Source organism: Microtus oregoni, unplaced genomic scaffold (genome assembly GCF_018167655.1).
Source record: "Microtus oregoni isolate MIOR12 unplaced genomic scaffold, Mior012 000001F_ref0000356, whole genome shotgun sequence".
Classification (NCBI taxonomy): Eukaryota; Metazoa; Chordata; class Mammalia; order Rodentia; family Cricetidae; genus Microtus; species Microtus oregoni.
The window spans coordinates 72,015,935-72,029,776 of NW_024543060.1; the positions used below are offsets into that span (position 1 = coordinate 72,015,935).

At 43.4% G+C, this 13,842-nt stretch overlaps 1 long non-coding RNA gene across 1 annotated transcript; it reads left to right on the forward strand.

Annotated features, from left to right (window-relative positions):
- Positions 1-122: 122 nt before the first annotated feature.
- LOC121455778 lies at positions 123-4,333 on the forward strand. The gene is made up of 3 exons (XR_005975542.1): positions 123-209; positions 969-1,053; positions 4,236-4,333. It is a non-coding gene; the product is annotated as an uncharacterized LOC121455778 (long non-coding RNA).
- The last annotated feature ends 9,509 nt before the right edge of the window (positions 4,334-13,842 follow it).

Here is a 13,842-nt window from a genome sequence, read left to right on the forward strand (position 1 = left end):
TTTGACCTAACACGGAACGTCTGGCCAAGCTTGTCTACTTACTTTTAGCACGGGCATCCCATGGACAGAGTCAGGGGGTCGGCCTGGCGCTACCTTTGATCAAGAATAGAATCAACAGGTCGATCATCGTGGCCTCTTCTGTGTCATGTGATTTGTTCTGACAATTCCAAGGCGCAATTTATACAGGTCTTCAAAGGTTCCTGATGTAGGTGGGTCTTCTTTCTAAGTGTTGCTTTCATTGGTTAATTAATAAAGAAACTGCTTGGCCTGATAGGTCAGAACATAGGTGGGTGGAGTAGATAGAACAGAATGCTGGGAAGAAGGGAAGTGAGTCAGACGCCATAGCTCTCCTCTTTGAGATGGATGTAGGTTAAGATCTCTCACGGTAAGCCACCACCTCGTGGCGCTACAGGTTCCCAGCAGGACCGAGCTCCAGGTGCCCAGGGAAGCACACCCATTGGAGTGCTATCTTCTCCAATGTTTACCCTCCTTTCCTACGGCTGTTCTCTTTAGTCATTTTTCAAAGGAAACCGATTATATGGAAACGCTTGTCTCAGAGTCTGTCTTTCGGAGGACTAAGGCATTTGACGGTAGAAGTAGAGTGGGAAGCAATTTCCCTACCCTACCCCAGAAGGGTTCTGGTACTAATGCCTAGTCAGAACCCTTCCAGAGCTGGCAGAAAGCACGAGTGGGGCTAGCTCTGTTGTCAACTACATCACCAAGACTTCATTGATAAATGATTTGGGGTAGGGTTCAATAGTGGGGTGGTTTGAACCAGAATGGCTCCCATAGGCTCAAATATTTGAATTCTTAGTCACCAGCCACTATTTAAATGGATTTAAAGGATTAGGAGGTGTGGCCTTGTTGGAGGAAGAGTGTCACTGGCGGTAGGCTTTGAGGATTCGAAAGTTCGCGCCAAGCCCAGAGTCTATATCTCTTTCTGCTTTTCCCTCTGTCTATGGATCAAGATGTAGCTTGTAGCTACTGCTCCAGCACCTGCCTGCATGCCACCAGCTCCCCACCGGGATGGTAATGGACTAGACGTCTGAAACTGTAAGCCAGCCCCTAATGAAATGCTTTCTTTCATAAGAGTTGCCTTGGTCGTGGTATCTCTTCCCAGCAATAGAACAGTGACTAAGAAAAATAGGACTAAGAAAACCTTCCTACTGAAAAATTTGAAGTCAATGGTAATTACTTTTTAGATGTAATTTTATTTTATTTATTATGTATACAGCATTCTGACTCCATGTAGGCCTGCATGCCAGAAGAAGGCACCAGATCTCATTATAAGCTGAGAGTCACCATGTGTTGCCTTGGAATTGAACTCAGGACCTCTAGAAGTGGTGTAGGTGGTCCTTCTGTTTATACTGCCTTGGCCTTTTGATAGGGCAGAACTTAGGTGGGGGGGGGGGAGGGAGGAAACAGAACTGAATGCTGGGAAAAGGAAGGCAGAGAGACAGAGAGACGCCATGGATCTGCCGCCTGAGATAGATGTGCTGAATTTTACCTGGTAAGTCACTGTCATGCAGTGATATACAGATTAATAAAAATGGGTTAAATTAAGATGTAAGAATTAGCCAGTGCTCTTAACCTCTGCGTGATCTCTCCAGCCTGGCAATGGTAATGATAAGATCTGGGGATTGGCTCACTTTTGCCAAGGGAGCAATCAGATGAAAAAGAAAAGATGGGCTCAAGTAATCAATTTTCAGTCCTGGCCAGGCCATGAAAGCAGAAAGTCTCTGCTTTACTTTTATTTCCACTATAAAACTCCTTGACAAAAGCAGCTTGGGAAAGTGAGGGGTCTGGTGTTCATCTTACAGTGCCCGGTTATACATCGTCGATCATTGCTGGGGAATCACCCTGGTGGGAACTTGAAGCAGCTGGCTGCACTGTATCCATAGTCAAAAACAAGGAGAAATAAATGCGTGCATGCTGCTAGCTTGTGCTATCTCGATTCTCTATTCCTAGACAATGCGGGATCCCTGCCTAGGGAATGGTGCTGCCCACAATGGGCTGGGTCTCCTCATTAGTTGATGCAACCCTTGACATATATGTGCCACAGGCCAGACTAATGTAGACAGTTTGTTATTGAGACTCTCTACCCAGGAGCTTTCAAGTTGTTTAACGTTGGCATTTAAAGCTAACCATTACAACCTCTGGGCAGCCTTTAAAGAGATGTTTGTCTTCCATATCCATAGAGCAAATGGTGCCAGTCATCAGACCCGAAATGGAACTGCATGGTAACAGAACTACATTTAGCATTTAGCCTATGGAATTTCCACTCACACATTCTCCTGTGCTCTTTTGGCATAAACAGTTCCCTCTGCTTTGCCTAGAGCAGTGGTTTTCAACCTTCCTAATGCTGCAACCCTTTAATACAGTTTCTCATGCTGTGGTGACACCCCCCCCCCCCCACGAGCATAAAATTGTTTTCGTTGCTACTTCATAACTTTAATTTTGCTACTGTTATGAATTGTAATGTAAACACCTAATACACGGATGGTCTTAGGGGACCCCTGTGAAAGGGTCGTTCGACCCCCTCAAAGCAGTCTTGAGAACCACCAGCCTAGAGTCTAGTCTGCTCTTGCCTGAGGGTTCTGCACTTACCTCTGACGAGGTCAAGAACAGTATCACTTGTTTGAACAAAGGTTTGAGGAAGATCTGGATAGTATTAAGTCGAGGAGGGCAGGATGTAAAAGTAGACCACATTATCATTGACAACATGGGCTTTTGTGATGGAGGAAGGACACCTGAGTTCCTGCTAATACACAGTTGGGAAGGGTACCTGAAGCAAGGATGGGATGAAGGGAACTTGCCAGTACCTCCCTCCACTTAAGGAAAGTGTCTGAAGGCTAGAGGAAGTTAGAATTATGGGGAAAAAAATATAAAGTCTAAGGCCCACAGCCTAACTATGTTTCTCCTAAGAGCCCAGAGGATATATAATCCCTAAGGTAGAAATTCCGGAATGAGGGTGCCATTGACTTCTTTGGGATATTCAGTGGTGCTGTCTACCGTACTCGACACTAAGAGGTGCTGCTGCAGAACTGGACTGCCTAATACAATGAATCAATAAGCACCCAGAATAGCAGAGGCCAGATGGCAGCCCTTGACAGAGAGAAAGTGGACATAATTACAATAATGAGCCACAAGGCCCGAGTAGCAACCCTCGTGTCTCGCCCACAGGCTTCTGAGATAATGACTAACAGACCCGTGGGCCTCTGGGAAAGCTACATGAGCATCCAGCCACTGGAGGGCTGTTTGACCTACATGTGTAACTCAAAGGGTGGGCAGCTGGTGAGCAGAAGGCCCTCGCTTGCTGTTTCTATGGCTGCCCCTTACCCACTACACAGCTAAGCACACTCTGACGTGAAGGGGAAGCTGAGTAAAGTTCTTGGAGTTCTAGCACAAACACATATCCTGTGTATTCCTCCAACAGTTTCCCAAAGGATATGTATCCATTTATAGAGACACCCATTGAGACAAGGGAAACATGCAGATGTTCCAAGACTTGCTGGGTACAGGGTCTGACCTGACATCATACTGAGAAATCAGAAGCCCTGCCATAGCCTCCAAGCAGAGAGGGAATTCACGGAGACCAGATGGTCCAGGCTCACCTCACAGTGGTCCAGTGGAGTCGGTGATTCATTCCAAACTCACACTCCTAAATGCCAAGTTGTAGTGTTGATGTAGCAACTGGCAGAATTTTTATATTGTGTTCCCTGTTCTATAGCAAAGAATTATTATGATAGGGGAAAAAACAAAATAAAACAAACAAAAGAAGTGCACACCACTGCTGGGCAAAATAATAAATCAGAGCGACAACAGCCCGAGAGGAAACAGACATCCGTGTCTCTGTGAGAGACATACGCCGTGGAGATTTGTTGGTCCTGATCACATTCTTGTTTAAGTCAGTTATTCAGCCTGCTTGGCCATTGCAAAAAAAAAAAAAGGCGAGCTCTGTCAGAGAAAAATCATGGTTGGCTAACTGGAAACCTAACCTCAGAACAGCTCTGATTTCTGCCGCCGTGCTGGGGGGTGGTCTACTTACTATAAAACAACAGAATAGCCTTTGGTTACCTGCTATGAGATTAACGCTCTAGGGAATAGATTCTTCCCAGTCTTGCCAATAACGAGGGACAGAAGCTGGCTTTCACGTAGAAGGGGAAGGAGTATGTATGCACTCCACTTCCACAGAAGTAGCTTAATATTTCTGTTCTCTGTCACCACTTATATAGTTCACAGGACTTCGAGCAACTTGGAATTATCTTGTGCCAGGGACGTGATTGGGATTCTCAGTGCAACCACGCTGAATGACAACTATAAATGGGTAAACGCCACAACCATCGCTCAGTAAGGCGAGTTGCTCCATCTGCTTACATAAAGAGCCACCTAGCCAGGGAGTGGTGAGGAGGGGATAAAATCCAAGCCTTGAGTCAAAACAGCACCAGCTGTGCTTGTTCCTCTGTCACTAAGGGACTGTCTGCTTCGCTAACACTGCCCCCCACCACCCTGAAGGCCCTGCCACACACTCGCGAAGGCTACAATCAGATTGAATAATACACACTGTATTAGACACCTCATAGCCATTTCGTATGCATAGTTACCAGTTGAGCCAAGGTGACACATGATCACTGACTGCAGTAGGTATCTTTTGTTTCCTACCCTAAGGCTTCTTCTCTAGGCAAATGTAAAAGTGTAAGAGCTCAGACAAAGAGTAGTACATTATCCCTTCTTTAAGCAAATCGGTCTGAGTTCTGGATCCTGTGACTGTCTCCAGTAGGATCCGGTCTCCACTGCCTGTAACAGGAAGTGTGTTCTGTCATGTAGTGCACTTTTCGTTTTCTTTTTACTGGTTTGTACTCTCGTTCTCCCATCCCCAATTCTTGTTCCCTGGAATCATGTCACCAAGCGAATAAATGTGAGGAAGCCCTCGTCCCTGTCTTTTCTTTCCAGGGAACCCTAAGAAAGATAACAAAGTAAGGTGGAACTTTAGGGATGCTCTGTATGATTTTTCAAAGGCAACAACACTGGAGTTAGGCCTTAAAGTTTCCAGAAGTTGGCCAGGTAGGCACGAGGGAAGTGTGTTCCGGGTAGAAGCGACAACAGGAATAAAGGTTAGGGAAAGTCTTGGTGAGATCAGAGAATTGCAAACATTCCACTGGGATGGAGCATCACTAATCATGTGGTTGAGGTGTCAAGGACCACTAAAGGAGGAGGTTAGCAGGGATCAGATGCAAAAGACTATGCTTACAAAGTCATTAGGGGCTCTCTTGCAGGTAACGTGTTTAATAACCATGTCTGTTATTGTCTCACACCTTATCCTGAGACTGAAGCGTTGCAAACCGGCTCTCTTTCCAGCATCGAGACGTTGTAAGCTGAATTTGCTCTCCACCAGCTGAAAGTTCTAGATAAAATCAGCAGACACTGCTGATTCCTATCTGATCCATTTATTCTTCCTTTTCTGTCTTTCTGGGAAGAGCTCAATTTCGTTTGTCCTTACTGACCACATGGTTTTGTGTGGGAAAATGCTGTTTCCCCAGTGGATACCATGAGCGAGGGATGAGTAAACTTTTCCAGTCAGTAATCAGATTAGTAAATATTTTGGTTCGCGAGCCCCATGGTTTCCCACTATCACTATTAAACTCTGCTACTGCAGTGTGATAGCATCCTTTGAGATGTTTTATCTGTGGACACTGAACTTCGTGGGTTTTTTTTTAAAGCCTTTTCCAGCATCATAGCGCATTGCAGTGGTACCTCTAAGACTCCTATGGATACAAAAATTTATGAAGGTTCAAGTAAAACGGCAAAATGGCATAGTGTCTGCCTGTAACTTGTACACATCCTCCAAGAAGCTTTGTCATCTCTAAATTGCTTGTAATGCCAAATACAACATAAACTCTAAACAAGTAGTTATATATCATTACTTAAGAAATGGTAAGAGAAGTGGGTACAGGTTCAACACACGTGTAATTTTTGCTTGTTAAATATTCCCATTCCTAGGTTTGTTGACTCCACAGATGTAGAGCCTAAAGACATGGGCCAGTACTCAGGAGGCAGAGGCAGTCAGAGCTCCGTGAGTTTGAGGCTAGCCTGGTCTACAGAGGGAGTTCCAGGGAAGTCAGAACAACATAGAGAATCTGTCTCAACAAACAAAATCCAAACCAAACAAAAGGTATGTAAGATTGACTATTTCCCATCCTTTCCCTCATTTACAAATGCAATACCTGGGGCTGGGAGAGAGAATTCAGTAGTTAAGAGAGCTGGCTAATCTTTCAGGGCACCCCGTTTCAGTTCCCAGTTCCCACATACAACCATTCAAACCTCCAGTTGCAGGGAATTCTTCTGGCCTCTCTGGGCATCAGGCATGCATTCAGTGCCCTTACATACATGCAGGCAAAACACTTACACACAAAAAATAAAAATACAATACCCATAGCTCATGGTCTATGCAAAAGCTGACAGTGGTGGCAGATGTAGCCCATAAGCCTTATGTACTTCTCAGTCTGAGAGATCTGTGGCACAATTTTATCACTGCATAGATGGTACAAAAGTTTACACAAGTAGGCTACATGGTATACCTTATTACTCCTAGGATCGCAATCAATAAGATGTGAGATTGAACTGCTTAGAAGAAATTCAGCAATCAAGCACAGCATCTGGGAGACTCACGAGGCAACTGATGGTGGCTCTTGGCACGCCGCTTCACTACAATCCTGCTCCTTATAAGAGTTGTGAGTCCATTCCATGGAGTTGGAGAGGTGGCTCAATGGTTAAGAACCCACACCACGCTTCCAGAAGACCCGAGTTTGGTTCTCAGCACCTATATTGGGCTGCTAGCAACTACCTGTAATTCGGCTCGAGAGCATTCAGGGCCTGGTGCACACACACACTTTTAGAAACAAAAATGAGTCCTTTTTATTTTTTTTAAAAAGAGTGCACTATAAAATAATAATACGGTATGATAGATTGATAAACCAATAGTATAATAATCTCTTATCACTATTTAGTATTAAGAATATAATCATATTACTGTGTTTCCATGCAACTGGCAGCATAGTTCATACCAGCATCACCACTCACACTGGTGACACAGAACGTCACAAACATACAATGGCTACAATGGCTACAATGGCTACAATGCCACTAAACTAGAGAAAAATTTCAGCTCCCTTATGATTTAACAAAAGCACTATCATATGTATGGCCCCTCACTGACCAAAGCCTCTTTATGTGTTTCAAGGTTTTAGAAAGACTACGATCAATCATAATGAACTCTGGGAACTGCTGTTGGGTAAGTAGGGAGGCAAAGAAACTTAAGCTTACTTGCTTATTCAAAACATTAAAGTAGTTGGGCTGTGGTGGCATATGCCTTTAATCTTAGTACTCGGGAGGCAGAGGCAGGCGGATCTCTGTGAGTTCGAGGCCAGCCTGGTCTAGAAGAGCTAGTTCCAGGACAGGCACCAAAGCTACAGAGAAACCTTGTTTCAAAAAACCAAAATAAATAAATAAATAAATAAATAAATAAGAAAGAAAGAAAGTATATGCAATCTTCCTAGACTTTAAGCATTGGCCAGCCTGGTCTATAAAACGAATTCCAGGAGAGCCAGAGCTATTACACATAGAAATCCTGTCTTGAAAAAACAAAAACCAAAACTGAACCAAACTAAAGGGAGGAAGGAATAAAAGAAAAAAATGGCTTACTGGAGCTGAGAGATGACTTGTTGGTTAAGAGCACCTACTGCTCTTCCAGGTGACCCGGTTCAGTTCTCAGCACCCGTGTCAGGTGGATCACAGCCACCTGTCCCTCTGGTTTACATTCCTTCTTCTGGCCGCCCTGGACACCTGTACACACGTTGGATATACTCACCCAGACACATAAGAAAATAAAATATTTCTAAATGATTTACTAGAAAAAGAGCAAGTTTTTCAAAAAATAACAGGATGAACTGCTGACATGGATAGGTATTTTGAATTGGACCTGTGGGAATTTAGGGATTTATTAATTGATCAATCAGCGTAGGGAATGATGTCACTGTGTAGCCTATGCTGGCCTTGAACTCTTCCCCGTTCTGCCTCCCTTCCTGGGGGCTGGGATGACAGGTACCACCATACCTGGCTTTATTTTATTCTCTTAATAGGGTACCTTCAGCCATTCTACTTGCTCTGTGAGCAGAGCTTAGGAAGGTGCACTCCAGAACACATAAGTGTGTTTCTATACACTAACAACAAATTATCTGGGAGGGGAATTAAGAAAATAATCCATTTATGATAGCCATCAAAAAGAACAAAATGGGAACTTTAACTACGGAAATGAATTTCTGGTACACTAAAAATTACAAGTAATTGATGAAAGAAATTAAGAAAGATATAGTTGGCCAGGCGGTGGTGGCACACACCTTTAATCCCAGCACTTGGGAGGCAGAGGCAGGAGGATCTCTAGGAGTTAGAGGCCTGGTCTACAGAGCAAGTTCCAGGACAGGCTACACAGAGAAACCCTGAGACAGACAGAGAGAGAGCGAGAGAGTGAGAGAGCGAGAGAGCGAGAGAGCGCGCTAAATGGATAGATTTTCAGGGGTTTATTTTTGGAAAAATCAACACTGCTAAAATATCTATACCACTGAAAATGATATACAGATTTAAGTACAATACTTAAGTATTGTCCTTAGGTCACAGAATTAATGTCAGAATTGGGTCAGAACCCAGTTACTCTGTCTGACTAGCCTGGAAAACCTGGACAGAAACATATTCAGATTACCTCCTAGCCTGGTACACTCCTTTGATCCCACCACTCAGAAGGCAGAGGCAGGTCAGTTTCTGTGAGTCCAAAGACAGCCTGGTCTACAAAGCAAGTTCCAAGTCAGTCAGGACTTTACAGTGAGACCCTGCCTGAAATAAAAGATTCCTGCTTCCAAATACCAGTTTAATCTCAGGTAAAGAGGATAATTTAAGAAGAGCCCGAGGTTCCTGCCATAATATGTTCCTCTAATAACAGAGGCTTGTCGATGGGTAATGCTGGAGAACTTTCTAAAAATGACCTCATATCCACTAACAATCTGTAATACTTATCGTAATGAAGTCCTGAACACATATATTAGCAGGGGTCTAGCAAGGTCAAATCTCATCACCCTTAGTACCATTGCTGTAACTCCTTTATCTAAACTAAGTATGCTTGACCCAAAGATCCATCCTACTCTAGAATCAGGGATGGTATGATGGTTTGAAAAAGAATGCCCCCCCATAGGCTCATATATCTGAATACTTAGTCACCAGGGAGTGGCATTATTGGAAATAATTCAAAGGATTAGAAGGTGTGACCTAGTTGGAGAAAGTGTGTCACTGAGGGCAGACTCTGAAGGTTTAAAAGCTCAAGACAAGCCCAGAGCCTCTTTCTCTGCCTGTGGATCAGGATGTAGCTCTTACCTACTTCTCCAGCACCTGCCTGCATGAGATGCTTCCAGCCATCATGATAAGGGACTGAGCCACTGAAACTGCAAGCCAGCCACAATGAAATGCCTTCTTTTAAAAGAGTGGCCGTGGTCATGGTGTCACTTCACAGCGAAAGAACAATGGCTAGGGAAGAAGTGCAGACAGTGAATGTCAGGTGGCTAGGACCACTTCCTCTGCAACAGCCAGAGTCATAGCTTTCTGGGTCAGTGAAGATGTCCGGGCATTAGTTCTGTAGCCCAGTAGTCACTGAGGAACATACATGTAACTAGCTGTAACAAACATGTAACTACATGACAACAAACAAGAAGCGTACAGGGGCTGGGTAGAGGTGGAGAAAGGACGTGGGGGAGTATGTAAGAACACAACGCTACTTTCAGCTGCTTTTTCTTAAAAGTTTAGTTAGAGTGCGTATTTTGTCTCCTCCTAAATGGGCTTCTTTATCATCACCTACACCCATCCCATATATCTCTTTCAGTTTTCCAGTTTGATTCAGGCTCCATTAACAGCAGAGCTGTAGAGTATTGTTTCGCGTGGGTCCTGCCTCAACCCAGTTCTAAGCAGCAGTATCTTTTAGTTCTAATGCTGGCAGTGCCAATGGCACCCAGAAATCTGCACAATGGCTTATTCGGAAATCTTATCATTAATATACTTGATAGAATTCAAAGCATTTTGATCACGTAACAGCATTTAGCCAGTCCAAATAGTCTAAGAAGAACCAGGATGTAAGAATTTTAAGAGTAAGAGTATATTTATGTTATGGTTGCTATTTCCAACATTTGTGCAGGAAAAAAAATATTTAATCGCCATATCTTAAAAAATAAAGTTACAGGGTGCAATATCAGCTAATAAAAAAATCACTTGTCAAGTTGGGTTTGGCGACTCACAGCTGTAACCCCAGCAACTCAGGGAACTGAGGCAGGAGGATTGCTCTGAGTACCAGGCCAGCCTGGGTTACAGAATAAGGCTGTCTCAAAACAAAGAAAGAAACATACATTAGTGTGTTCCTATACACTAACAATGAACTTTCAGAGGGGGAGATTAAGAAAATAATACCATTTATGGTAGCCATCAAAAAGAACAAAACGGGAACTTTAAGAAGTTGAAATTCTGTTACACTAAACATCATAAGTAACTGATGAAAGAAATTAAGAAAGACATAGTTAAATGGATAGATATTCATGGGTTTATTTTGGAAAAGTAATACTGTTAAAATATCCATACTACTGAAATTGATGTACTGATTCAATACATTCCGCAAAAGCTCAATGACCTTTTTTGTAAAAAAAAAAAAAAAAAAAAAAAAAAAAAGTAGATGCTTTAAAAAGAATCCTAAACTTCATAAAATCTCTACATAGTCAAACAGTGGGGGAAACAAAGATGTCCCTGGAAAAATATTCCACATTCATAAAGAATAAGATTAGATTCATGTTTTACACAAAAATCAATTCAAAGTGAGATGGACATGCAAGGCTTTGAACTGCACAGACTGCTGGAAGAAGGCAGATGAAACCTTTCGGACATGGGGCTTGGCAGTGATTCCTCAGATATAACACAAAAGCCCAGGTAGCAAAGGTAAGACCAGACAAGCAGGACTATGCTGAACTAAAAGCCATCTGCTTAGCAAAGCAGCCAATCAATAGAGTAAAAACTCAACCTGCAGAATGGGAGAAAACATTTGCAAACCATGCATTTGGGGCCCATATCCAAAACAGGCAGGGAATTCCTACAGGTCGACGGAGAAACCGCAGACAATCCCATAAGAATAGGCCAAGCATGAAGCATTTCTCTAAAGATATGCAAATGGCCAATAGTTTTATGCCAATAGTTTTATGAAAGATGCCCCAAATTGCTAATTATCATCAGGGATATTCGAATGGAAACCACAATGAGCTATTACACACTTGTTAGGACGAACACTATTAAAAAGCAGCTAGGCACTCGCTCGTAATCCCAGCACCCGAGAAGTGGGCAAAAATCATGGGTCTAAATAGTGCGTTTGAGGCCAAGTTTGGCTACAAGAAACTCTGTCTCAAAAACAAAAAGCAGGCAAACAAAAAACCCACCAACAATAAGTGTATAAAGTAATGAATGTAGAAGCTTCTCAAAAAACTGAAAATAAAACTACCCTAAAACTACTCGGTTCTACCATCCGGAGCCTATAATCAAAGGGCTCTATGTTCTACCATAGACATTTGCACATCCATATTTATTGCAGCTCTATTCATAATAGCAAAGGATGGAGACTGCTTAGATATACAAAACGGATGAATGGCTAATGGAAACTTGGTATTTCTGCACAATGGAATTTAAATATAGTCATTAAGAAAATCGAAACTATGAAAGTTGCAGGAAAATGGGTAGAACTGGAAGATATTTTATTAAGTTAGTCTAGGATCCGAAAGACAGATAACGTATGCTCGCTCCCATATGTGGGTCCCATAATAGCTTCTCATTGTTAAATTTGAGTATGGAGGTGGGAGGAAGTGTGGGCAGAGTACAGGAAGTGAGAGAATGATCAAGGATGGAAAAAGGAGGCTTTAAGGGAGGGGCGTAGAAGAAGCAATAGAACACACAAGATATGGAAACGGAAGGAAGATGGTAGGAGCTGAAGGCTGTACACCAGGGATGCAGGAATGAGGAGACGGGAGAGGAAGCAATGGGAGGGAACTACGTATGAAAATGTCAGAAGAAAACTACCACTCTGTAACCTAATAAAACTCTAAAAAGTAGGGCTGGAGAGATGGCTTGGTGGTTAAGAGCATTGCCTGCTCTTCCAAAGGTCCTGAGTTCAATTCCCGGCAACCACATGGTGGCTCACAACCATCTGTAAAGAGGTCTGGTGCCCTCTTCTGGCCTGCAGACATGCACACAGACAGAATATTGTATATATAATAAATAAATAAATATTTTTTTAAAAAAACTCTAAAAAGTAAAACCAACCAGATTTGGTTGGTAAAAAAACTGACCAGATACAGAAACTTTAAAAAGTAATCTTTTTTTTAATTACATAATTTGATGTGAGAAGACCACTTTTAATCCGGATCTTTTGAGGTGGGAAGATCCATCTTTAGTCGGAGCTACACCTTCTGCGGGTAGTCTAAAGGATGTGGAAGAAGGAAGCTTGCTTTCTTTCGCTGCCTCCTTGCCCTTGCTGGTGCCAGCAAGACCATTCCTTCACTGACATTACAACCTACTTCTTTAGAATTCTGGCTTGTACTTAAGATCAGCCAAGACAGCCAGCCTCGTGGGACAAGCCAGTATGGGACCAGCTGGATCACAGCCTGCAAACCGTCCTAATAAATCCCATATTCTGGTTTCCATAGTGAGCGCACCACTGTGCACGTCAACCAATTGTTCCCAATAGCCAAGAGAGGAAGGACATGTAAACACTGTCTGAGGGGTGAGTGGATGACACAAATGTGCTAGAGAAGTACAGTGGAATATTGTTCAGTTCTTAAAAAGAAGGAATTGTGCCGGGCGGTGGTGGCGCACGCCTTTAATCCCAGCACTCGGGAGGCAGAGGTAGGCGGATCTCTGTGAGTTCGAGACCAGCCTGGTCTACAGAGCTAGTTCCAGGAGAGGCTCCAAAGCCACAGAGAAACCCTGTCTCGAAAAAAAAAAAAAAAAGAAGGAATTGCTATCATAGACAACAACACAGATAAATCTTGGATTGCATTACGTTAAGCGGAACAAGCCAGTCATAGGAGGAACTACTGCATGTTTCCGACTTCTATAAGGCATATGAAGACAGTCGACTGGATAGAAGAGGAATGGCATGGCGGTTGGCAAGAGTTAGAATAGGTAAAGAGGAGGTGCTGTGTAGTGGGCATAAAGTACAGGATCTAGGGATCTGCTGCACAACACTGTGCCTCTAATTGACAGTGCGGTACAGTGCCGTTAACGATTCAGGTCTCACGCAAATAATTTCAACATTATTTTAAGACCCCACCGAACAGGGGCTAGAGAGATGGCTTGGAGGTTAGGAATATTTGCTGCTCTTTCAGAGGGCTTCCAGAGTTTGCTTCCTAGAACCCACATCAGGGCTCACAGCCTTCTCTCATCCCAGCCAAAGAGGCTGGTCCTCACGGGCAGAAGAGGCTGGTCCTCACGGGCAGAAGAGGCTGGTCCTCACGGGCAGAAGTGGCTGGTCCTCATGGGCAGCTCCACTCACGTGTGCCTCACATGCAGACACACACACCTACACATTTGTTTCTAAAGCACCTAATAAACTAAACAGTTCACGGCAGATAATTATAACAAAAGAAATAGGGGAGAGCAGTGGAGTAGTAGGCAGGGAATTTCAAGAGGCTTCCAGATGTAATTATGTTTCAGCCTGGTTCTCTGGCTTTAAGGAGGTTTCTAGGCTCCCCATCGTTTGCCCACTTGTGAAATGGT